The sequence below is a fragment of the Heloderma suspectum genome, chromosome 6 (assembly GCF_057233095.1).
Source record: "Heloderma suspectum isolate Gila_16-S chromosome 6, 16-S_ref, whole genome shotgun sequence".
NCBI lineage: Eukaryota > Metazoa > Chordata > Lepidosauria > Squamata > Helodermatidae > Heloderma > Heloderma suspectum.
Window position 1 is genome coordinate 119,465,673 of NC_139463.1, and position 22,990 is coordinate 119,488,662.

Here is a 22,990-nt window from a genome sequence, read left to right on the forward strand (position 1 = left end):
CTGCCAATTTCAGGGGGCCGAATGCGTTGGCTTTCGGTCTCTCTGAGATTCGTGGAGAAATAATCCGCCATCCCTAGGTACAATGCAATATCTATGGCCTCTTCAAGTGTTTACCTGAAAATCTAAAGCCATTGACATTGTTCATACACACAAACACACACACACATTCCATGCATTATACTTCTTCAGAATTCATTTCAGTCCTTTATTACATTTCCACACTGCACAATAACCAAAGCTGTCTGGGTTGTCTACAAAGTTTAAAAACCTCAAAATACAATATATACAGTATAAAAACCATTTCCATAGGATCTTAAGGAAACAGCACAACAAAGAGACACACATATATCTCTGCAATTTTAAACAAGAATAATAAACCTGTTGGGACTGGGCATGTGGGAATGCTGGGCATGTGGGACTGCTTTTCTCACCCGTACTTGTGCAGTTTGAGACTCTGTCCTATATTCGCAGCATGTGTGGCATTATGCAAATGTTTCTAGTGTTGCATTCTTTAAAGGGAAGTTACAGGACAGGGGTGGATAATTCAAAAGCCTCTGTAGAATTCCACTCACTGTCAGGCCCTTGCAGTTGGTGGCAACAATCAGGCATGGACCTCAGGCTGGTGATCAGTTTCCTACTGACCTTCCCTGCATGTAAGAAAAACTCCGATTTCCCATCTGTACACATTTCAATGACATTTCCCTGTAATTTCTCAATGTTTCTTCTTCATTTTTAAATTTTTGTCTTCCTTAATGCTCTTTTTCTTTCTGTGCAGACATTTCCTCCCAAATTACCCTCACAGAGTCTGGTGGGGGTGTGAAGAGGCCAGGGGAGACCCTCCGACTGACCTGCAAGGTGTCAGGATTTTCACTCACAAGCTACGATATGAACTGGGTCCGTCAGCCTCCAGCAAAGGGACTGGAGTGGGCTGGAGCTATCAGGTATGATGGAAGGACTTACTACAACAGTGCCCTCCGAAATCGGATCGACATCACGAGAGACACCTCGACAAGCCAGGTGTTTCTGCAACTGAGTGACCTTGCATCGGAAGACACGGCCATGTATTACTGTGCGAGGGACACAGTGAGGAAAGTGTAAGTGGATAAGTGATCCATGGGGGGGGGGAACACACACACCTCCCTGAGATTATATTTTTTTGCTCCAACAGCAGCCCCTACTGCATGGAAAAGGCAAACTCAAGAAGTGAAAATGGCAGGGTTGGGGGGCATAGGAAAAACTGATTCAGAAATACACCCTCACTTTCCTCCTCTTTCACTGTGACATCAACCTACCCACACGGTCAGACACCTCCCCCCTCACACAGGCAAACACAGGGAAACACAGAGCATACGGTGTGACCCCTCCTCCTTGCTCCTCAGCTGATTGCCTCCCCATCCCCTGCAGATCGGGGACTGGAACAGCTGTTGAGCACTCCATTTCCAAGGCGTCCAGCTGAGCAGCACAGGGAGGCAAACAGCAGGATGGCACACACTGTGGTCCCTTCACACACATCCTCTCACAGCTGCCCCTTGAATTGGCACATGGAACAGCTGAGAAGCTCTCCTATCGACATGCTTCTCAGCTGTTCCAAGCACCAAACTGCACCTCCCATTGTGCACCTCCCACCCTGCTCCCCATGGCCAATCGGGGGAGGGGAGAGGGAGAGATAGAGAGAGGGGGGTTGGGAGAGAGGAGAAGCACATAACCAGCCTCCCTCCTGATCCAATCATGTCCCGTACTGGCATTTTACCCCCTGAACCTCCACTAGTGCCACATGGCACCCTCAGGGGCCAAAGGTTGCCCACCCCTGATTTAGGGGCCAAGAGGACGGATCCATCATACATTTTCCTTGCCCAGAATTCCACACCTTGTGCCACAACCAGTAAAAAGGCCATTCCAGATGCCAGTTGAACAAAAGTGCAGATTCTTGTATTCAGGAACACACACGGTCCATGCATTATACTTCATTTAAATTCATTTCATTCCTTTATTACATTTATGAAATACAATATATACAGTATAAAAACCATTTCCATTGGATCTTAAGCGAACAGCACAACACAGAGAAACACATATCTCTCAGCAATTTTGAGCAAGAATAATAAAAAAAGACTTCCCATTCTAGAGGGCAGGGAACCTGAGCATGATTATGTCATGGGCACAAGCTGGGTGTGTGGGACTGCTTTTCTGACCTGTACTTGTGCAGTTTGAGACTCTGTCCTACATTCGTAGCATGTCTGGCATTATGCAAATGTTTCTAGTGTGGCCTTCTTTAAAGGGAAGTTACAGGATGGGGTGGATAATTCAAAAGCCTCCATAGAATTCCACTCACTGTCAGGCCCTTGCAGTTGGTGGCAACAATCAGGCATGGACCTCAGGCTGGTGATCAGTTTCCTATTGACCTTCCCTGCATGTAAGAAAAACTCCCATTTCCCTTCTGTACACATTTCAATGATGGTTCCCTGTATTTTTCCCATGTTTCTTCTTCTTCTTTCAATTTTTATCATCCTTAATCATCTTTTTTTGTCTGTGCAGACATTTCATCCCAAATTACCCTCAAAGAGCCTGGTGGGGGTGTGAAGAGGCCAGGGGAGACCCTCCGCCTGACCTGCAAGGTGTCTGGATTTTCTCTCACAAGTGATGGAGTGAACTGGGTCCGTCAGCCTCCCGCAAAGGGACTGGAGTGGGCTGGAGCTATCTGGTACGATGGAAGCACTTACTACAACAGTGCCCTCCAAAATCAGATCGCCATCATGAGAGACACCTCGACAAGCCAGGTGTTCCTGCAACTGAGTGCCCTGGCGTCGGAAGACACGGCCATGTATTACTGTGTGAGAGACACAGTGAGGAAAGTCTTGAACAGGCAGGACAAAAACTTAACTTCCTGAAAAGAGGCATGAGTCATCCATGGGTTTGTCAGCAGCAGTTTGAAAATGCCCCAACCCTGGCACAAGCTCGTCTGGCTGACGGGGGGGGGACTTTGCGGGCGGGTGGGGAGAGATGACATGGCTGCCAGTCATCGGTGCACCCCCTGTGCCCCCCTCACGCAAGGAGGGGCTGACAGAGTTGCCTTAAGCTCTGCCCCTCCATCCCCAGCTCTCTCGCTCACACGGCTGCTGAGTGACAGAGAGAACGTGCTCACCTCTCCTACTTTCCTCTGCGCCTCTGCCTCCTTGGGATGCATCGGATGCGGCGCTTGGCCGGCTTGCCCTGTCCTTGTGGCCACCGGCACTTGCTGCACCACCAGGGCTGCCAGCGCTCACTTTGGCGGTGCATGCACCCCTCGCCTCTCTCCCATGCCTCCGCTAGCTCTCCTTCCATGGGTGACGTGGCTCACGGCCCTGCAGGTCCCAGCTGGCGGCGGCCAACATTTGCTGTACCTTTGTGCAGCTGCGCCCTCTGTCCTGCGCTGCAGCGGTGGATGGCTTTGGCTGGCCCCTGCCAGCGGTGGCTCCCACCACTTTCGTGCAGTTGCGCTCGTGGCGGCAGCTGGCTCCAGTGCAGTTGGCTCATCCTTTTCCCTGCCGGTGATGGCGGTGGCAGCCTGCGCTTGTGGCGCCTTGTGTATGGACGCCTCTTCTCTGCACGCCGCCTCCAGCCCCTGTCCCGAGAAGGAAGCGGTGGCCAGCCCTGGTCCCTACCGCCGGCGGCTGCTTCTTGTCGGCGGCGCTCGATTCAGCGGTGTGCGTGCCCCTCGCCTCCTCTCCCTCGCTCTGTCGCCGGCCATCGTGCTGCAGTGGACACAGTGAAGAGACCACTTCTACCACCTGCAGCAGTGGCTACCCTTTGCTGCCTTCAGGGGGCTCGCCCGCCCACCCACTCTTATCACCAGGGCTGTTCTCTGCAGGCCCATCAGCCCAAAGATGTGGAGTGGTAAGGGAGGGAGGCTATGACCAGTGCCCTTACTGGGCTTGTGGGCATTTGAGGCCTTCGCCACTGGCCTGCCCCCCGCCGGGGCCCTTCTCGTCCGTAAAACATGTGTGGTGTAGTGGTTAGAGCATTGCACTGGGCCATGGGGAGTCCGGGATCTAGTCTCCACTTGGCTATAAGGCTCGCTGGATGGCTTTGGGTCAGTATCTTTCTCTCAACCTTGCCCTTTATCCACATCATGCCTACTAAGAAGGGACCAGGGGACAGAAAAAGAAAGGGTATGGGCCTTCTATGGGCCCCAGCCCGGTTGGGATGGTGCTGCTACTCTGGTGTTTAAGGCACTACCCCGACAGGGCAAATGTGTTCTACTTGGGACACCACTTCATGCTAGGTTTTAGGCCCCCCTCTTTTTTCTAGGTCAACATAGGCCATCCTTACATCGCAAGCAAAATCCCTCCTTACCATGAGTCAACGGGTTCGCGAGAAGATCGACAAGGCAGTACTAGCAGGTAGGGTTATAGCCCCCCCCCCTTCCACACCCCGGCACCTAATCTAGGGATTTCCCCTCTCAGAATGGTGCCCAAGAAATCCTCTAGGGAGTTTAGGCTGATTCATAAACTCTCTTCCCCAGGGCCAGCCTGTTAACCCCAAGATCCCTGATTTTCTGTGCTCGTTGTGATACACCTCTTCGATGAGGCGGTTGTCTCAGTCCAGGATCCCAGCCACGGGTCCCTGATGGGCATGTGCTACATGGAGTCGACAGAGGGTAGTCAGTGTTCTGACCTAATGCAAGCATTGTTTCTCTTTCCTTTTACTTCCTTTTACCTTTTGCCACGTTAACATTCCTGGAAATCGAGTTAGATAGCCTTAGGCAATGTTCTCGCCTCCCTCAGGACAAATTTCTGGTCCTTTGGCACAGCTCCAAGCGGTCGTACATCTTTCTAGGGTCTCCCTTGGGGTCCCCTGCAAGATGTTGTAGGGCATTTTCAATTTCTCATGTTGAAAAATAGTGGCCCTTGGCCGTGCCTTCCTGCCCCAGCTCTTTTTGGGCAGTGCAGGGACTGTGGCTGCTGCACCATCGAACCAGGGTCACTTCTGCTGTGCACATGGATCCGCGGGTATGGTTTCAACTTAGCAGGGCTTTAATGGCATCTCCTTCTGGAGGCGTGAGCTGCTCCTCAAAAATGACCTGCAGATTCATTGGGGTACCTCCTGTACCCTTGGGGTTTCGGAATCATATGTTAGGTCCAATCGTGCTGTTGGCAGTGGCCTGTACAGTTGGGCTGCTGCCAGAATTTGTCTGGTAGAACTGGAAACAGAGAAATGCATGGGGATGTCAGAGGATTCCGCCATGGATCTTGGTGTGGCCGGAATTTGTCAGAACCTTACCTTGCTGGAATCTTCCCTATTTACCTAGCCGAGCACACTTCGGCCGACCTCATAGACAAGTTAGTAGCCCCTCTTCCGTACGACAACATGGTCACGGTGTATGCTATTCATTCCCTGTCCTCCTGAAATCAGAGGGCCATGTCGTTTGTCAGAGCATTCGCGCACCAGTTTCTGCGTCACAACATCTGATTCTGGGTCCACTGTGTGCAGGTTTGGCAAACCCAATTGCCGATGCTTTGTCACGAAATCAGATCGACAGGTTCTGGGCCTTAGCCCCGCAGGCACATCCGTTTCCAGATCCCATCCTTACAGTACTATGGGAGACCGGCATACTGAAGCTGAGCATGCCATCCTGCATTCCATAGCTCCCAGTACAGGAGCCACCTACGACAGAGCAGGTAGGGTGTTCCACGCCTTAGGAGCAAACTTCAGCTACAGGCTTCATGGCCCTTACCTGTAGATCATTTGCCGCAATGTTGCATCTCTTTTAAGGAACAAGGGGCCAGCAGCCAGGACCATAAGACGCAAGCTGGCCGTTTTAGCCTTCTGTCCCACAATGGTGGGAGTTACTAACCCCATGTCAGATTTCAGGGTTTGTCATGCAATGTAGGGTTGGGCACGAGTGTTGCCTACATTAGTAGATCTTAGCCACCCTCTATCCCCGGATACCTCTTTTGGGCTCCTGGGAGTATGGCCCTCCATTTGCGCTTTCTAGTAAGACATTTCCCTGTTCCACGCAGCAGCCTTAACAGCCTTCTTCGGGGGCCCTTACAAATTCAGAGTTGGTCGGGACTCCCATGTCTGACTTGTCCGGGAGGGCCTTGATATACTTCATGGTACAGGTCTGTCCCAATGTATGCCCCATCGGGACCTTATGGGATTTTATGGAATGCCACAGGTCCAAGGAGGGACCTCTGTTTTGTCACTCTTACAGCTTACCATTGACACTACATCAGCATTACCCCACTAGGCCTAGGTAATTTTCAGTTCAGATCCGCTCTCTTGCATTGAGTGGCTCCATGGCAGCCGCTGGAGGTTTCTCTCTTTGGGTGGGTTACAAAGGTTAAAAACCCTCGAAGCACATTATACACAGTATAAAACCCATTTCCAGACACTCTTAAGCAAACAGCACAACACAAAGACACACATATACCTCAGCAATTGTAAACCAAATTTAATGAGAAAAAATGGCTTCCCATTTAGAGGGCTGGGAAACTGAGTGTGATTATGTTATGGGCACAAGCTGGACATGTGGGATGGCTGTTCTCCATTCAAACCACCTGTACTTGTTCAGTTTGAGACTCTGTCTTATATTCGTAGCATTGCTGGCATTATGCAAATGGTTCTAGGGTGGCCTTTAAAGGGAAGTTACAGACAGCGGTCCCCTTCATGGATCACTGCCTTGCTGTGGTGAAGGGGCTTGCGTAACTCAGTGAAGCCATAATCTATGCCGTGCAGGGCCACCCAAGACGGACAGGTCATGGCAGAGAGTTCTGACAAAATGTGGTCCACTGGAGAAGGAAATGGCAACCCACTCCAGTATTCTTGCCAAGAAAACCCCATGGAACGTATCACAAGGCTAAAAGAGATGATGCCGGAAGATGAGCCCCTCAGGTCGGAAGGTGTCCAATATACTACTGGGGAAGAGCAGAGAGTATTTCCAAGTAGCGCCAGAAAGAGTGAAGCGGCTGGGCCAAAGCCGAAAGGACACTCAGCTGTGGATGTGTCTGGTGGTGAAAAGAAAATGCGATGCTGTAAAGAACAATATTGTTTAGGAACCTGGAATGTCAGATCAATGAATCAAGGTAAGCTGGAGGTGGTCAAACATGAGATGGCAAGATTGAACATCGACATCTTGGGAATCAGTGAACTAAAATGGACAGGAATGGGCGAATTTAATTCAGGTGACCATCATATCTACTATTGTGGGCAAGAATCCCTTAGAAGAAATGGAGTAGCACTCATAGTCAATAAAAGGGTGGGAAAAGCCGTACTGCGGTACAATCTTAAAAATGATAGAATGATCTCAGTACGAATACAAGGCAAACCATTCAACCTCACAGTCATTCAAGTCTATGCCCCAACCACTGATGCCGAAGAAGCTGAGGTTGATCGGTTCTATGAAGACCTACAACACCTTCTAGAGCTAACACCAAAAAAAGATGTCCTCTTCATCATAGGGGATTGGAATGCTAAAGTAGGAAGTCAAGAAATCACCGGGATAACAGGCAGGCATGGCCTTGGTGTACAAAATGAAGCAGGACAAAAGCTAATAGAGTTTTGCCAAGAGAACACGCTGATCATAGCAAACACTCTTTTCCAACAGCACAAGAGACGACTCTACACATGGACATCACCAGATGGTCAATATCGAAATCAGATTGATTATGTCCTTTGCAGCCAAAGATGGAGAAGCTCCATACAGTCAGTAAAAACAAGACCTGGAGCTGACTGTGGCTCAGATCATGAGCTGCTTCTTGCAAAATTTCGGCTTAAATTGAAGAACGTAGGGAAACCCACTAAACCTTTCAGGTATGACCTAAATCATATCCCTGATGAATATACAGTGGAGGTGAGGAATAGATTTCAGGGATTAGACCTGATAGACAGAGTGCCTGAGGAACTATGGATGGAGGTCCGTTACACTGTTCAGGTGGCAGCAACGAAATCCATCCCAAAGAAAAAGAAATGCAAGAAAGCCAAGTGGCTGTCTGATGAGGCTTTAAGTGGCTGAGGAAAGAAGGGAAGCAAGGGAGAAAGGGGAAGATATATCCAACTGAATGCAGAGTTCCCGAGAATAGCAAGGAGAGACAAGAAGGCCTTCTTAAATGAACAATGCAAAGAAATCGAGGAAAACAACAGAATGGGAAAGATTAGAGATCTCTTCAAGAAAACCGGAGATCTCAAGGGAACGTTTTGTGCAAAGACGGGCATGATAAAGGACAAAGAAGGCAGGGACCTAACAGATGCAGATGAGATTAAGAAGAGGTGGAAAGAATACACAGAAGAACTATACAGGAAAGATCTGAATGTCCCTGATAGCCATGATAGTGCGGTCACTGAACGTGAGCCAGACATCTTAGAGAGTGAAGTCAAGTGGGCCTTAGGAAGCATTAGTAACAACAAAGCTAGCGGAGATGACAGTCTTCCAGATGAGCTATTAAAAATCCTAAAAGATGATGCTGTTAAAGTGCTGCTTTCAATATGCCAACAAATTTGGAACACTCAACAATGGCCGCAAGACTGGAAAAGGTCAGTTTACATTCCAATTCCAAAGAAGGGCAACGCCAAAGAGTGTTCAAACTACCGCACAATTGCGCTCATTTCACATGCCAGCAAGGTGATGCTCAAAATCCTACAAGCTAGGCTTCAGCAGTATGCGAACCAAGAACTACTGGAAGTACAAGCTGGGTTTCGAAGAGGCAGAGGAACTAGACATCAAATCGCCAACATTCGCTGCATCATGGAGAAAGCAAGAGAATTCCAGAAAAACGTCTATTTCTGCTTCATTGACTACACTAAAGCCTTTGATTGTGTGGATCACAACAAACTGTGGCAAATTCTGAAAGTGATGGGAGTACCAGACCACCTTACCTGTCTCCTGAGAAACCTGTACGAGGGTCAAGAAGCAACAGTAAGAACCAGACATGGAACAACCGATTGGTTCAAAATTGGGAAAGGAGTATGACAAGGCTGCATATTGTCACCCTGCTTATTTAACTTATATGCAGAGTACATCATGAGAAATGCCGGGTTGGATGAATCAGAGGTCAGAATTAAGATTGCTGGGAGAATTATCAACAACCTCCGATATGCAGACGATACCACCCTAATGGCAGAAAGAGAAGAGGATCTCAAGAGCCTCTTGTTGAGGGTGAAAGAGGAGAGTGCAAAAGCTGGTTTGAAACTCAACATTAAAAAAACGAAGATCATGGCATCTGGCCCCATCACTTCCTGGCATATAGAAGGGGAAGAAATGGAAGCAGTGACAGATTTTACTTTCTTGGGCTCCAAGATCACCGCAGACGGTGACTGTAGCCATGAAATTAAAAGACGCTTGCTCCTTGGGAGGAAAGCTATGGCAAACCTAGACAGCATAGTAAGAAGCAGAGACATCACCTTGCTGACAAAGGTCCATCTAATCCAAGCTATCGTTTTCCCAGTAGTAACGTATGGCTGTGAGAGCTGGACTATAAGGAAGGCTGAGCGCCGAAGAATTGATGCTTTCGAACTGTGGTTAGGGGTGGACGAAAGTCACTTACCTGTCATCAGAGCTTGTTCGCGGTGGATAGGCTACGTTAATCGTCACGTAGCCTATCACGGGTGACTTTAAAAAAAAAAAAGCGCGTACGCTAATGGCGGCCCCCATAGGGAGCCGCCATTCGCGTTCCTTATTTAGTCGCTGTAGTCTACGAAAATGTTTACGTAGACTACAGCGAAAATAAGGGCAACGCAAATAGCGTTGCCCTTATTTTCGCCATAGTCTACGTAAATCTTTATGTAGACTACAGCGACCAAATAAGGAACGGGAATGGCGGCTCCCTATGGGGGCCGCCATTATCCGTACACGCTTTTTTTTTTTTTTAAGTCACCCGTGATAGGCTACGTGACGATTTACGTAGCCTATCACTGCTGACTTTGCAGATCTAGCCCTGATAGGCTATGTGAATCATCACGTAGCCTATCACGGGGGCGTTTTTTTTTCTTTCATTGCAATGGCGGCGGCGGCAGCCGGTCAAAAGACTGGCTGCCGCTCCCGCCCTGCTCGAACACCCACCGAACCGCCGTCCGGACCCGCCTCCGGGAGGGACATTCGGCGAAGGTACGTCCCGTCCCAGGGGGGTTGCGGGGCGCGGGGGGGGTGCGGAGGATTTCTCCCTGAAACTTGTTCGGGGGGCCAAACACGTTGGCGCTCGGCCCCCCAAAGTTTCGAGGATAAATTCTCTGCCATCCCTACCATCTTAATGGATTGAACTTTGGACCATCTGCATGGGAAGCATCTGGTCCTCCTCTGAGCTATGACAGAATTAAATGGTGCCAATATGTTAGCCTCTCCCTCTTCTTATTGCATTGCAGCTTTCTTTTTGTTTGGTGTCGTAGTGTTGTTCACATGTGCTCCTGCTGATTGTTGAGTGACAGGGCCAGCCCCACCAATAAGCAGAGTGAGGGAGCCATCTTTGGTGGGAGATGCTCAGTGGTGTGGACAGGCTAGAAGAGGCAACCCACTGGCCATTCTCCTCCATTGGGAGACAGAGCTCCGTATTCCAGGTAACCTGCCCGGACCTCCTAAGCTATCCTGTTCTCCTCAACAAGGTGGAGGTCGCTCCTCTCCACCTTTGAGGTAAGATTCAGCTGCCAATGCCACTCCTTTCAATTTCTGTATGTGGAATGGGAGTGGAGTCATCTCATCCTTCATCTTAGGCAGCAACATGCATTAATCAGCCCTTTCAAGAGTGTCTTTTCATTCACGAGAGAATTGTTGGAACATTGTAACCTCATCTGCAAGTCAGCAGAAGGGGACAGTTTGGCAGTTAGCTAGTTAATGCATGGCAATAACTAGCCTTAGGAACTTTACAGTCTACATCGGCTTCCTGTTTACTCAGCCTAGGTCCTCCACTCCCCCCACCCACCCCTATCTCCCTTCCTCCATTGCTCGAAGCATATGCTCTCTCTCTCTCTCTCTCTCTCTCTCCAGCCTGAACACAAATAAATGGACTGAAAGAATAGGGATGGTGGTCATGGGAATATCCTTTTCACTTTTGGCTTGATGGATCCCTGCAGCACCCCAAACTCAGCACGCATTTGCAAGCCAGGAGGCACGTCACTTCCCAAACCACAGGGACTTCACCAGTCTTGTCTTAATATGTGCACATCCCAATTTGAGCAAAATCGCTCTTGACGGAAATCATGATTTCACAAAATTCTGGCCATAAATAGCACAATTTGCACAAAACTGCAGGTAAATCACCTAATTAGACAATGTACACCTACAGTTTTGCACAAATTGCACTATTTGGGGGCACAACATTGGGATTTCCGTGAATAGGTATACCTAAATTTTTCCACAAATCAGGAGTTGCCTGTGTGTGTGTGTGTGTGTGTGTGTGTGCGTGTGTGCGTGTGTGAGTGTGTGGAAAACAGGAGCTGGCCTGGCATGTTGTACAATAACTCAGGCAAGCTCAGGAATGTGTGATCACGAGTCCAGGGGCTGAGCTAGTGAAAAGCCACCGAGTTCTACCCAACAAACAGATTCCTCTGACATCACGATGAATAAACCCTTCTTCTGAAATGGTAAACGGTGCCCATAAATTGTTAGTGCCAGGAGCTGAGATTTAACCATTTTTCCTTCACCTGAGGTGGTGGCAGCATGAACATGCCAGGAGAGACTCTCCAGCTGACCTGTACCATACCTGGATTTCCTCTCACAAGCATTCACATGCAGTGGGTCCGCCATCCACCAGGAGAGGGACTGCAGTGGGCTGGGCTTCTCTCGAACAGTGGAGGCAGTGGCTATAACATTGCTCTCCCAAAGTGGATCATCATCACAAGGGGCACCTCACAAGGCCAGGCGTTCCTGGAACCGAGGGGCCTGAAGCCGGAAGACACTGCCATGCACTGCTGTCTGCAAGAGGCACCCAGTGAGGAAAACTGTCTGAGAGGCAGGACAAGGGTTGGCGGAGAATTTCTCCCCAAAACTTCGGGGGGCCGAGAGCCAACGTGTTCGGCCCCCCGAACAAGTTTCGCGGAGAAATCCTCCGAACCCCCCCCGCCCCCCGCACCCCCCCCGGGACGGGACTTACCTTCACCGAATGTTCCTCCTGGAGGCGGGTCCGGCCGGCGGTTCGGCGGGTTTTCGAGCGGGGCGGGAGCGGCAGCTGGTCTTTCGACCGGCTGCCGCCGCCGCCATTACAATAAAAGAAAAAAAAACAAAAACGCCCCCTGATAGGCTACGTGATGATTCACATAGCCTATCACGGCTAGATTTGCAAAGTCAGCCATGATAGGCTACGTCAATCGTCACGTAGCCTATCACGGGTGACTTTAAAAAAAAAAAAAAGTGTGTACGGATAATGGCGGCCCCCATAGGGAGCCGCCATTCGCGTTCCTTATTTAGTCGCTGTAGTCTACGTAAAGATTTACGTAGACTACGGCGAAAATAATACGTCAATTGTCACGTAGCCTATCACGGGTGACTTTAAAAAAAAAAATAGCGCGTACGCTAATGGCGGCCCCCATAGGGAGCCGCCATTCGCGTTCCTTATTTAGTCGCTGTAGTCTACGTAAAGATTTACGTAGACTACGGCGAAAATAAGGGCAACGCTATTTGCGTTGCCCTTATTTTCGGCATAGTCTACGTAAACATTTACGTAGACTACAGCGACTAAATAAGGAACGCGAATGGCGGCTCCCTATGGGGGCCGCCATTAGCGTACGCGCTATTTTTTTTTTTTAAAGTCACCCGTGATAGGCTACGTGACAATTGACGTAGCCTATCACGGCTGACTTTGCAGATCTAGCCGTGATAGGCTACGTGAATCATCACGTAGCCTATCAGGGGGCGGTTTTTGTTTTTTTTTTAACTTTCGCGTTCGCGGCCACGCGAGGCGGGAAGCCTCCTCCCCGGCCTGAATTTCGGCCGGGGCGAGGCGGGAAGCCTCCCCCCCGGCCTGAATTTCGGCCGGGGCGAGGCGGGAAGCCTCCCCCCCCCGGCCTGAACTTCGCAGGGGGAGCAGCGAAGCGCCTCCCCCCCACCGCGAACGTCCTTCAAGGACAGGTAAGTGACTTTCGTCCACCCCTCAGCAGGACACAAACTTCAGGTCCTGAAAAACAGGTATTCGGCATTCATGGATTTGTCGGCAACTGCGTGAAATGAAGCCATTTTTCCTTGTGTCTTTCCTCAAGCACACATGCACTCATTTCACAGGGCTATATTACTGGTGGTATTAAAGGCCGAAGTGGAAACAAAGAATTGCATTCTGGGAGGCTCAACATGTTTTTAATACAGAATCTCCTCACTCAAAGGGCAGCGGTGGGGGAACAGCTTCTTCACTTGTCTCAACATAATTTAGGCCCTAATCCTTCCTAGGCTTAGGCCAAACAAGATGGGAACCTGTAGAACTGGAATAGGTTCCACCCCTGCATTGAGAGCGAATTAACAGGTTTCCTTGAGTTCGCCTTTTCCTCCCACTCCTGCATCCCTGCATTACTGCTTTGTCGTTGCTTGGTGTCTTGCTGTTGTTCATGTGCTCCTGTTGATTGGTGACACACAGGGCCAGCCCTACTCTTAGGCAGAGTGAGGCAGCCATCTCTGGTGGGAAGAGCTCAGTGGTGTGGATGGGGTAGCAGAGGCAGCCCCCTGTCCATTTCCCTCAATTGGGAGATGGAGCTCCATATTCTAGGGGTGAACGAAAGTCGCTTACCTTTTCTCGCAGCTTTTTCGCAAATAGCGTTGCCCTTATTTTCACCGTAGTCTACGTAAACATTGACGTAGACTACAGCAACTAAATGAGGAACGCGAATGGCGGCTCCCTATGGGGGCCGCCATTCGCGTACGCGCTTTTTTTTTTTTTTTTAAGTCACCCGTGATAGGCTACGTGACGATTCACGTAGCCTATCACGGCTGACTTTGCAAATCTTGCCGTGATAGGCTACGTGAATCGTCACGTAGCCTATCAGGGGACGTGTTTGTTTTTTTTTTCTTTCATTGCAATGGCGGGGGCGGCAGCCGGGCGAAAGACCGGCTGCCGCTCCCGCCCCGCTCGAACACCGGACGAACCGCCAGCCGGACCCGCCGCCGGGAGGGACATTCAGGGAACGTAAGTCCCGTCCCGGGGGGGGGGCGGGGGGGCTGGAGGATTTCTCCCCGAAACTTGTTCGGGCGGCCGAACACGTTGGCGCTCGGCCCCCCGAAGTTTCGGGGAGAAATTCTCCGCCATCCCTACCATATTCCAGGCAACCTGCCTGGACCCCCTAAGCTAACCTTCTGTCCTCAGGCAAGGTGGAGATGGCTGCATATTCACTTCTATTAAGGAAGTGACGGAAAATGTCCAGTGATGGACACTGAAGGGATGCCCATCACTGTGGGACCTGACCCTGTGGGGCTTGAAGGACTCCCACTGAACAAGATAATTTGCGGACTGAATTGCGGGGATTTTCCCCGCAATCTGGAAAATTTATCTCTGCTATAAATAAATAAGTAAGTAAGTAAGCAAGTGCACAAATTGCAGGGCACAAATTTCATGACTTACACAAATTTTGTCCACAATTTGCCCGATTTATGCACATTTTGGCTGCAAATGGCATAATTTAAGCAACTGGTGGCCAAAATTTGTATCACTCACCCAAGTTGTGCCCCACCATTTGCACACATTCCTACTTACCTAAATCACAACCACCAGAAAAAACTGCTGGCTGGACCAACTCGATGCAGATTGAGTTGGGCCGCCTCACCGTGAACCAACCTGGCATCCAGGCGTCCAAGCTGATAAAAGCTTGCTGAGTTCCATCCCTGGACAGATTCCTCCAACAACCCTAAAGCTAGCATGTGGATGGGAGATCCAGGCCAAGCCCAAGACATTTTGCTGTCTGAGGTGAGGACAAGATGGAGCCTTTGTCTTCCACACACAAATCCCAGGGTGTCTGTGGAGCTCTGGAACAGGGGTCTTTAGACAGTTTGGAAACAGATTTGATGTATAAGCTGGAACATAATCCAGATAAAATGGACATGCTCTGGGAAGTGAAACCGGCTGTTCTTGGCAGAGGGGTGCCCGGAACAGCCCGGGGTGATGTACTCCCACTGAATGGCCAAGCCCACTCTTTGGTAGGGATGGTGCAGGTGCCCGACTCAGTCCTGGAGTCTGAAAGACAGTCCGTGCCTGTGCCCCTGAGCCATTCCCATTGAGCCCATCCCCCACTCAATACCCCCTCCCACACTTTGCAAGCTGCCTGCCGTTACCCTGGGCCGGTCTTCCTCTGCAGCGATCGCTGTGGTTTGAAAAAAAATGGCAATCGAATATTGAATAAGACACAGCCGACTACTACAGTGCAAGTCAGAGACACAGTGATGTGAAACCAGTTTTGGGTAATTAAAAAATGATTGTAATTATAAGGCCTTCTGTTGTCTGAGCATAGGGGGATAAATCCTGAAGGTGGCAATCATGTTCCACTGTATGGGGATGAAGTAGAAAATGCACAGAAACTGGAAGTAGTGGAAACCACAAGTGGTGGAAGAAAACAGAAGTGGAAACCGAATGGACCACAGATAGCAGATGTTTAGGAATTGTATGTTCAATGGAGCAAGGCACATCAGTGTATGAAGAAGTTAACCCTTAATCTGACTTTAGCTTTTGCACGGTTGAACAAGAAGGCCATTCAAGGAAATTGTGGCAATGGTTCATTCCTGTGGGAGTTCATGGCTCCATCCCCATGAATTAGTGTGTGTGTGTGTGTGTGTGTGTGTGTGCGGGCGTGTGTGCATGAGAGCGTGCAGTGGTGCCTAGTCCACATCTGGGCACCCGGGTTAGAAGGCAGTGCAATGAATGTTAGGTGGGGTCAAAGGTTCTTCTCCACAAAAAGAACCCATTACAGAGAACGGGCCAACTGAGGCAAGGTAATTGAAAGATCATGAGTGTGAAACAAAGGTTGGGGTTGTATCCCTGACCCAGAAAATAATACAAATGCACTCATCTCTGTACCCACATGTGTCTGCTAGGGGAGCTGGGCACTGCAGAAAGGGCAAATTGAAGTGCCTAAAGTAACTTTAAAATAATGAGTGGAAAGCAAAGGTTTGGGGATAGAGATCTGGGCCATACAAGAATCAAAGGACTTCCTATAAGCCAGATTTCTCTGCTTCATAAACAAGCCTTTAGAATAATAGAGGGCACTGCAATGACTTTAATATCATGAATACAAAGCAGGGGAGAGATCCATGGGGGGGGGACATCTCCCTGAGATTACATTTTTCTTTGCTCCAGCAGCAGGCCCTACTGCACGGAAAAGGCAAATTCAAGAAGTGAAAATGGCAGGGTTGGGGGGCATAGGAAAAACTAATTCAGAAATACACCCTCACTTTCCTCCTCTTTCTCTGTGACATCAACCCACCCACGCAGTCAGACACCTCCTCCCTCAAACAGGCAAACACAGGGAAATACATAGCATACGGTGTGACCCCTCCTCCGTACTCCTCAGCTGATTGCCTCCCCCTCCCCGGCAGATCAGGGCCCACCTGGGACAGCTGTTGAGCACTCCATTTCCAAGGCCATCCAGCTGAGCAGAACATGGAGGCAAACAGCAGGATGGCACACACTGTGATCCCTTCACACACATCCTCTCCCAGCTGCCCCTTGAATTGGCACATGGAACAGCTGAGAAGCTCTCTTATTGACATGCTTCTCAGCTGTTCCAGGCACCAAACTGCACCTGCCCCGTTGTGCACCTCCCACCCTGCTCCCCATTGCCAATCAGGCAGAGAGAGATTGAGAGAGAGAGAGAGAGAGAGAGAGAAGGGTGGGAAAGAGGAGAAGCACATAACCAGCCTCCCTCCTGATCCAATCATGTCCCATGCTGGCATTTTACCCGCTGAACCTCCACTAGTGCCACATGCCACCCTCAGGGGCTGAAGATTGCCCACCCCTGATTTAGAGGCCAAGAGGACAGAACCTTGTGGATATCCCTCTTACTTTTTCCTTGCCCAGAACTCCACACCTTGAGCCACAACCAGGAAAAAGGCAATTCCATATTCTGGTTGAACAATGTGTGGATTCTTGTATTCAGGAATCATTTAGTGCAAGGGTACAATGCAATATCTAGGGCCTCTTCAAGTGTTTACCTGAAAATCTAAAACCATTGACATTGTGCACGCACGCACATGCGTGCGCGCACACACACACACACACACACACATTCCATGCATTATACTTCTTTTGAATTCATTTCATTACTTGATTACATTTCCGCACTGCACAATAACCAAAGCTGTCTGGGTTGTTTACAAAGTTTAAAAACCTCGACATACAATATATACAGTATAAAAATCATCTCCATAGGATCTTAAGCAAACAGCACAACACAGAGACACACATATATCTCAGCAATTTTAAACAAGAATAATAAAAAAAGACTTCCCATTGTAGAGGGCAGGGAAACCGAGCATGATTATGTTATGGGCACAAGCTGGGCATGTGGGACTGCTTTTCTGACCCGTACTTATGAAGTTAGAGACTCTGTCCTATGTTCGCAGCATTTCTGGCATTATGCAAATGTTTCTAGTGTGGCCTTCTTTAAAGGGAAGTTACAGGACAGGGGTGGATAATTCAAAAGCCTCCATAGAATTCCACTCACTGTCAGGCCCTTGCAGTTGGTGGCAACAATCAGGCATGGACCTCAGGCTGGTGATCAGTTTCCTATTGACCTTCCCTGTATGTAAGAAGAACTCCAATTTCCCTTCTGCAGACATTTCAATGAAGGTTCCCTGTATTTCTCCCATGTTTCTTCTTCTTTTAATTTTTGTCCTCCTTAATGGTCTTTTTCTGTCTGTGCAGACATTTCCTCCCAAATTACCCTCACAGAGTCTGGTGGGGGAGTGAAGAGCCCAGGGGAGACCTATTTGCGTTGCCCTTATTTTTGCCGTAGTCTACGTAAACATTGACGTAGACTACAGCAACTAAATAAGGAACGCGAATGGCGGCTCCCTATGGGGGCCGCCATTCGCGTACGCGCTTTTTTTTTTTTTTTAAGTCACCCGTGATAGGCTACATGACGATTCACGTAGCCTATCATGGCTGACTTTGCAGATCTAGCCGTGATAGGCTACGTGAATCGTCACGTAGCCTATCAGGGGACTTTTTTTTTTTACTTTCGTGTTCGCGGCCGGGCGAGGCGGGAACCCTCCTCCCCGGCCTGAATTTCGGCCGGGCGAGGCGGGAAGCCTCCCCCCCCGGCCTGAATTTCGGCCGGGCGAGGTGGGAAGCCTCCCCCCCTGGCCTGAACTTCGCGGGGGGAGCAGCGAAGCGCTCCCCCCCACCGCGAAAAAGCTGCGAGAAAAGGTAAGTGACTTTCGTTCACCCCTAGGAGAGGCAGAACAAAAACTTATCTTCCTGAAAAAGAGGCATGACTATGAGTCATCCATGGGTTTGTGTGCAGCAGCTTGAGATGAGATCATTGGTCCTTGTTTCTTTCCTCAGGCACAGAGGCACACAGTTCAGGGTGCTATATTCTTGGTGGTGCAAAAGGTAGAACTGGAAACAGAGAAATGCATCCTGGGATCCCCCAAGATTTTTGATGGGGTTATTTTTGCAAGCTCTGAATGCTTCTTCCCAGGCAACACAGTCTTGATGCAAACGCCCCACCTAGTTGTTGTTTTGAAAGTAGGCGTACTCATGTATTCAAAGTGCAACGCCCAAGTAGGGGGGAAGCAAAAGGCTTTCTTCAGTTTCCCTCAGTGTAACTAATGTCTCCCACACATGCTGAGGTCCAGACTAGTTGCGACACAGTTCTGCATAGCTGCAGCCAGAAGCGGAATTCTTTCTTCGACCTGCTACCCTTTTTTGGTGGATTGATCTTTGGACCGTCTGCATGGAAAGCATGTGTTCCTCCTCTGAGTTGTGACAGAATTAAAATGTGTCTATGTGTTAGCCTCTCCCTCTTCATCTTGGGTTGCTGCTCTCTTTTTGATTGGTGTCTCAGTGTTGTTCACATGTGCTCCTGTTGACTGGTGACACACAGGGCCAGCCCCACCATAAGGCAGAGCAAGGCAGCCAGCTTTGGTGGGAGGTGCTCAGTTGGGTGGACGGGGTAGCAGAGGCAGCCACCTGGCCATTCTCCTCCACTGGGAAACACAGCTCTGTATTCCAGGCAACCTGCCCAGACCCCATAAGCTATCCTGTTCTCTTCAGGCAAGGTGGAGGTCACCCAGCCCCACCTTAAAGGTAAGATTCAGCTGCCACTCCTTTCAATTTCTGTATGTGGAATGGGAGTGGAGTCGGCTTGTCCTTCACCTTAGGCAGCAAAATGCATTAACTCACCTCTTTCAAGTGCACTTTTTCATTCATGAGGGAATTGTTGTGGATATTACCACCTCATCTGCAACAGAGCTGTGCATGGACCCCCCAATCCACTTCAGATGCTGCTTTGGATCCTCAGAAATGACCCCTGTCACCCTCTAACTGGTTTGGACCCACTCTATTCTGACTCGGATCGGAAAGCGAAGCAAGATATGGATATGCAGATCACCCATTTTCGGCATCTTCCAATTGATTTGCATGGGAAAACACAACTGGGCAGAACGTTTTTAGTTTTTAGGATGGAGGGATGATATTTGGGGACCTCTTGACCCCCCTGGAGAGGAGAGCCCCTGCACAATTTCAAACAGTTTTGCAAAGTGGGTTTTTTTTGTGCTACATGGCGTTATATATGATGTTTCCCACAGAAACCTCAAAGCAAAGAGCTGTAGCTTCTCCCTGTTTCCACACAAGCACATGACTCCTTGGCCCCTTCCAGCCCCCCTTGAGGGCATCACACCCCCATTACTCAGGCAGATTGGCCCAGTGCCTTCTGTGCTATGTGCAGGTGAAAACTGAGTTTTTCCAGGAAAAAGTTCCAAAACAGCGGAGTGTCTCTTCTCCTCACTTCTGTATATCTACCCCCTTCCTCCACCACTCTCTCTGATTGGAGACTGCTGGCAATGGTTCTGGCTGAGAGTTCCTGTTCACCAAAGCACACTCCCTTCCCCTCCTGCGCTCACCTACCTCCCTCCCCCCACCTTCCCGCATCCGCTCACCTCCCCCTCCCTCCTCCTCCTCATGTTTACCCCCTGAACACACACACACACTCACACTCACACACACACACATATATATACACACACACACTCACACACACACACAAACACGCACATACACACACACACACACACACACACATATATATATACATATATATATACATACATACATACATATGCATACATACATACATACACACACACACATAAACATTAGCAGAAAACCACGAGCTGGCCCGATATGTCATGAAATGACACGGGCAAACTGAGGGATGCGTGTGCCGGAGTCCAGGGGCTGAGCTATTGAAAAGCCACCGAGTCCTACCCCACCCACAGATCCCTCTGAGTTCTCTAGGTACAAATCCTGCTTTTGAAACTGTAAGCAGTGCCTCTGTATGGCAATGCGAGGAGGTGTGAATTAACTGTTTTTCCTTCACTTAAAGGAAGGTGTGGTCTCTTTTTATTGAGAGAACCTTGTGTGTGCGTGTGGACTAGTATACACTCATTCTGCTTTGCCTTTTGCTGCTAAATTGCTGTTCTAACAAGAGGCAGCAATACCATATAAAACCCAGCAAGCAGGAAATGTCTCATTTCAATGTCTGAGCTGAGATTCCAGGAATGCTGAGTTCCCTTCTTTATCAGAAATAATATTCAATTTGGATCCTTTGTGTTTGTACATTTTTAATACAAGCCTTCATGTATTCAAGGAGAAGAATAAAGTTCAAACCCTCCAGCCCTCCACCCTGCATCTCAGTTGGCCACCTAACGTCCTCCGAGGGGTATCCGCTGCGGCTGCCTAATGTGAGGTTGGCAGCCACAACCAGAGGACCCTCTCCTTTGCTGCCCCTCAGTTGTGGAATGACCTGCTGGTTGAAACGCACCTGCTGACCTCTTTGAAGGCTTTTAAGCGGGCATTAAAGACTATTATTCCAGCAGGCCTTCCCTTTTTTGGACTCTTGTTCCTTTTGCTGACTTTTGTATAGTGTTTTTAAATTGTCTTTTTTTATTTTTGGATTTTTTAAAAAATGTTTCTAGTTCAAAGGTCATTTTTAGATATATGTTGTTTGTACGTATTGTCTGTATGCTTTTATGTAAATAGTTTTAAAACTCTGTATATTGTATTTTACCATTTTAACTTTTGTAAACTGCCCAGAGAGCTTCGGCTATGGGGTGGTATACAAATGTCAAGAAGAAGAAGAGTCATACCCTCCAAATTTGTGGGTATAACTATGGAAATCGCAATTTGCACAAAACGGCGGCCATAAATAGTGCAAGTAGCAGTGTGTATTTATGTAGGCTAAAACAGGGAATCAAAAAGGGACGCAAATAGTGCCCGCTACGCTATTTGTGTTCTCCTTGATTTTCGCCGTCATAGTCTACGTAAATATTTACGTAGATTAAGAGGGCAAAAATAAGGAACGCAAATAGCGATGGCTGTAGCCACCGCCATTTTTTTTTAACCCACCCAGCCATGATAGGCTAGGTAAATATTTACGTAGCCTATCACGTCGTCTTTTTTTTTTTTTTAACCTAGTCATGATAGACTCCCCTTCATGGATCACTGCCTTGTTGTGGCGAAGGGGCTTGCGTAACTCGGTGAAGCCATAAGCTATGCCGTGCAGGGCCACCCAAGACGGACAGGTCATGGCAGAGAGTGACAAAATGTGGTCCACTGGAGAAGGAAATGGCAACCCACTCCAGTATTCTTGCCAAGAAAACCCCATGGAATGTATCACAAGGCTAAAAGATATGACGCCGGAAGATGAGCCCCTCAGGTCGGAAGGTGTCCAATATGCTACTGGGGAAGAGCAGAGGGTATTTCCAAGTAGCGCCAGAAAGAGTGAAGCGGCTGGGCCAAACCCGAAAGGACACTCAGCTGTGGATGTGTCTGGTGGTGAAAAGAAAATCCGATGCTGTAAAGAACAATATTGTTTAGGAACCTGGAATGTCAGATCAATGAATCAAGGTAAGCTGGAGGTGGTCAAACATGAGATGGCAAGATTGAACATCGACATCTTGGGAATCAGCGAACTCAAATGGACAGGCATGGGCGAATTTAATTCAGGTGACCATCATATCTACTATTATGGGCAAGAATCCCTTAGAAGAAATGGAGTAGCACTCATAGTCAACAAAAGGGTGGGAAAAGCAGTACTGGGGTACAATCTTAAAAATGATAGAATGATCTCAGTACGAATCCAAGGCAAACCATTCAACATAACAGTAATTCAAGTCTATGCCCCAACCACTGAGGCCGAAGAAGCTGAGGTTGATCGGTTCTATGAAGACCTACAACACCTTCTAGAACTAACACCAAAAAAAGATGTCCTCTTCATCATAGGGGATTGGAATGCTAAAGTAGGAAGTCAAGAAATCACCGGGATAACAGGCAGGCATGGCCTTGGTGTACAAAATGAAGCAGGACAAAAGCTAATAGAGTTTTGCCAAGAGAACATGCTGATCATAGCAAACACTCTTTTCCAACAGCACAAGAGGCGAGTCTACACATGGACGTCACCAGATGGTCAATATCGAAATCAGATTGATTATGTCCTTTGCAGCCAAAGATGGAGAAGCTCCATACAGTCAGTAAAAACAAGACCTGGAGCTGACTGTGGCTCAGATCATGAGCTGCTTCTTGCAAAATTTCGGCTTAAATTGAAGAACGTAGGGAAACCCACTAAACCAATCAGGTATGACCTAAATCATATCCCTGATGAATATACAGTGGAGGTGAGGAATAGATTTCAGGGATTAGACCTGATAGACAGAGTGCCTGAGGAACTATGGACGGAGGTCCATAACAAACTGTGGCAAATTCTTAAAGTGATGGGAGTACCAGACCACCTTACCTGTCTCCTGAGAAACCTGTAAGAGGGTCAAGAAGCAACAGTAAGAACCAGACATGGAACAACCGATTGGTTCAAAATTGGGAAAGGAGTACGACAAGGC

At 48.8% G+C, this 22,990-nt stretch overlaps 2 pseudogenes; both read left to right on the top strand.

The window, feature by feature from the left end:
• Nucleotides 1-607: 607 nt before the first annotated feature.
• On the top strand, nt 608-1,098 carry LOC146342880 (Ig heavy chain V region PJ14 pseudogene; annotated as a pseudogene).
• Nucleotides 1,099-2,367: 1,269 nt separating this feature from the next.
• LOC146342881 (Ig heavy chain V region PJ14 pseudogene) lies at nt 2,368-2,888 on the top strand (annotated as a pseudogene).
• The last annotated feature ends 20,102 nt before the right edge of the window (nt 2,889-22,990 follow it).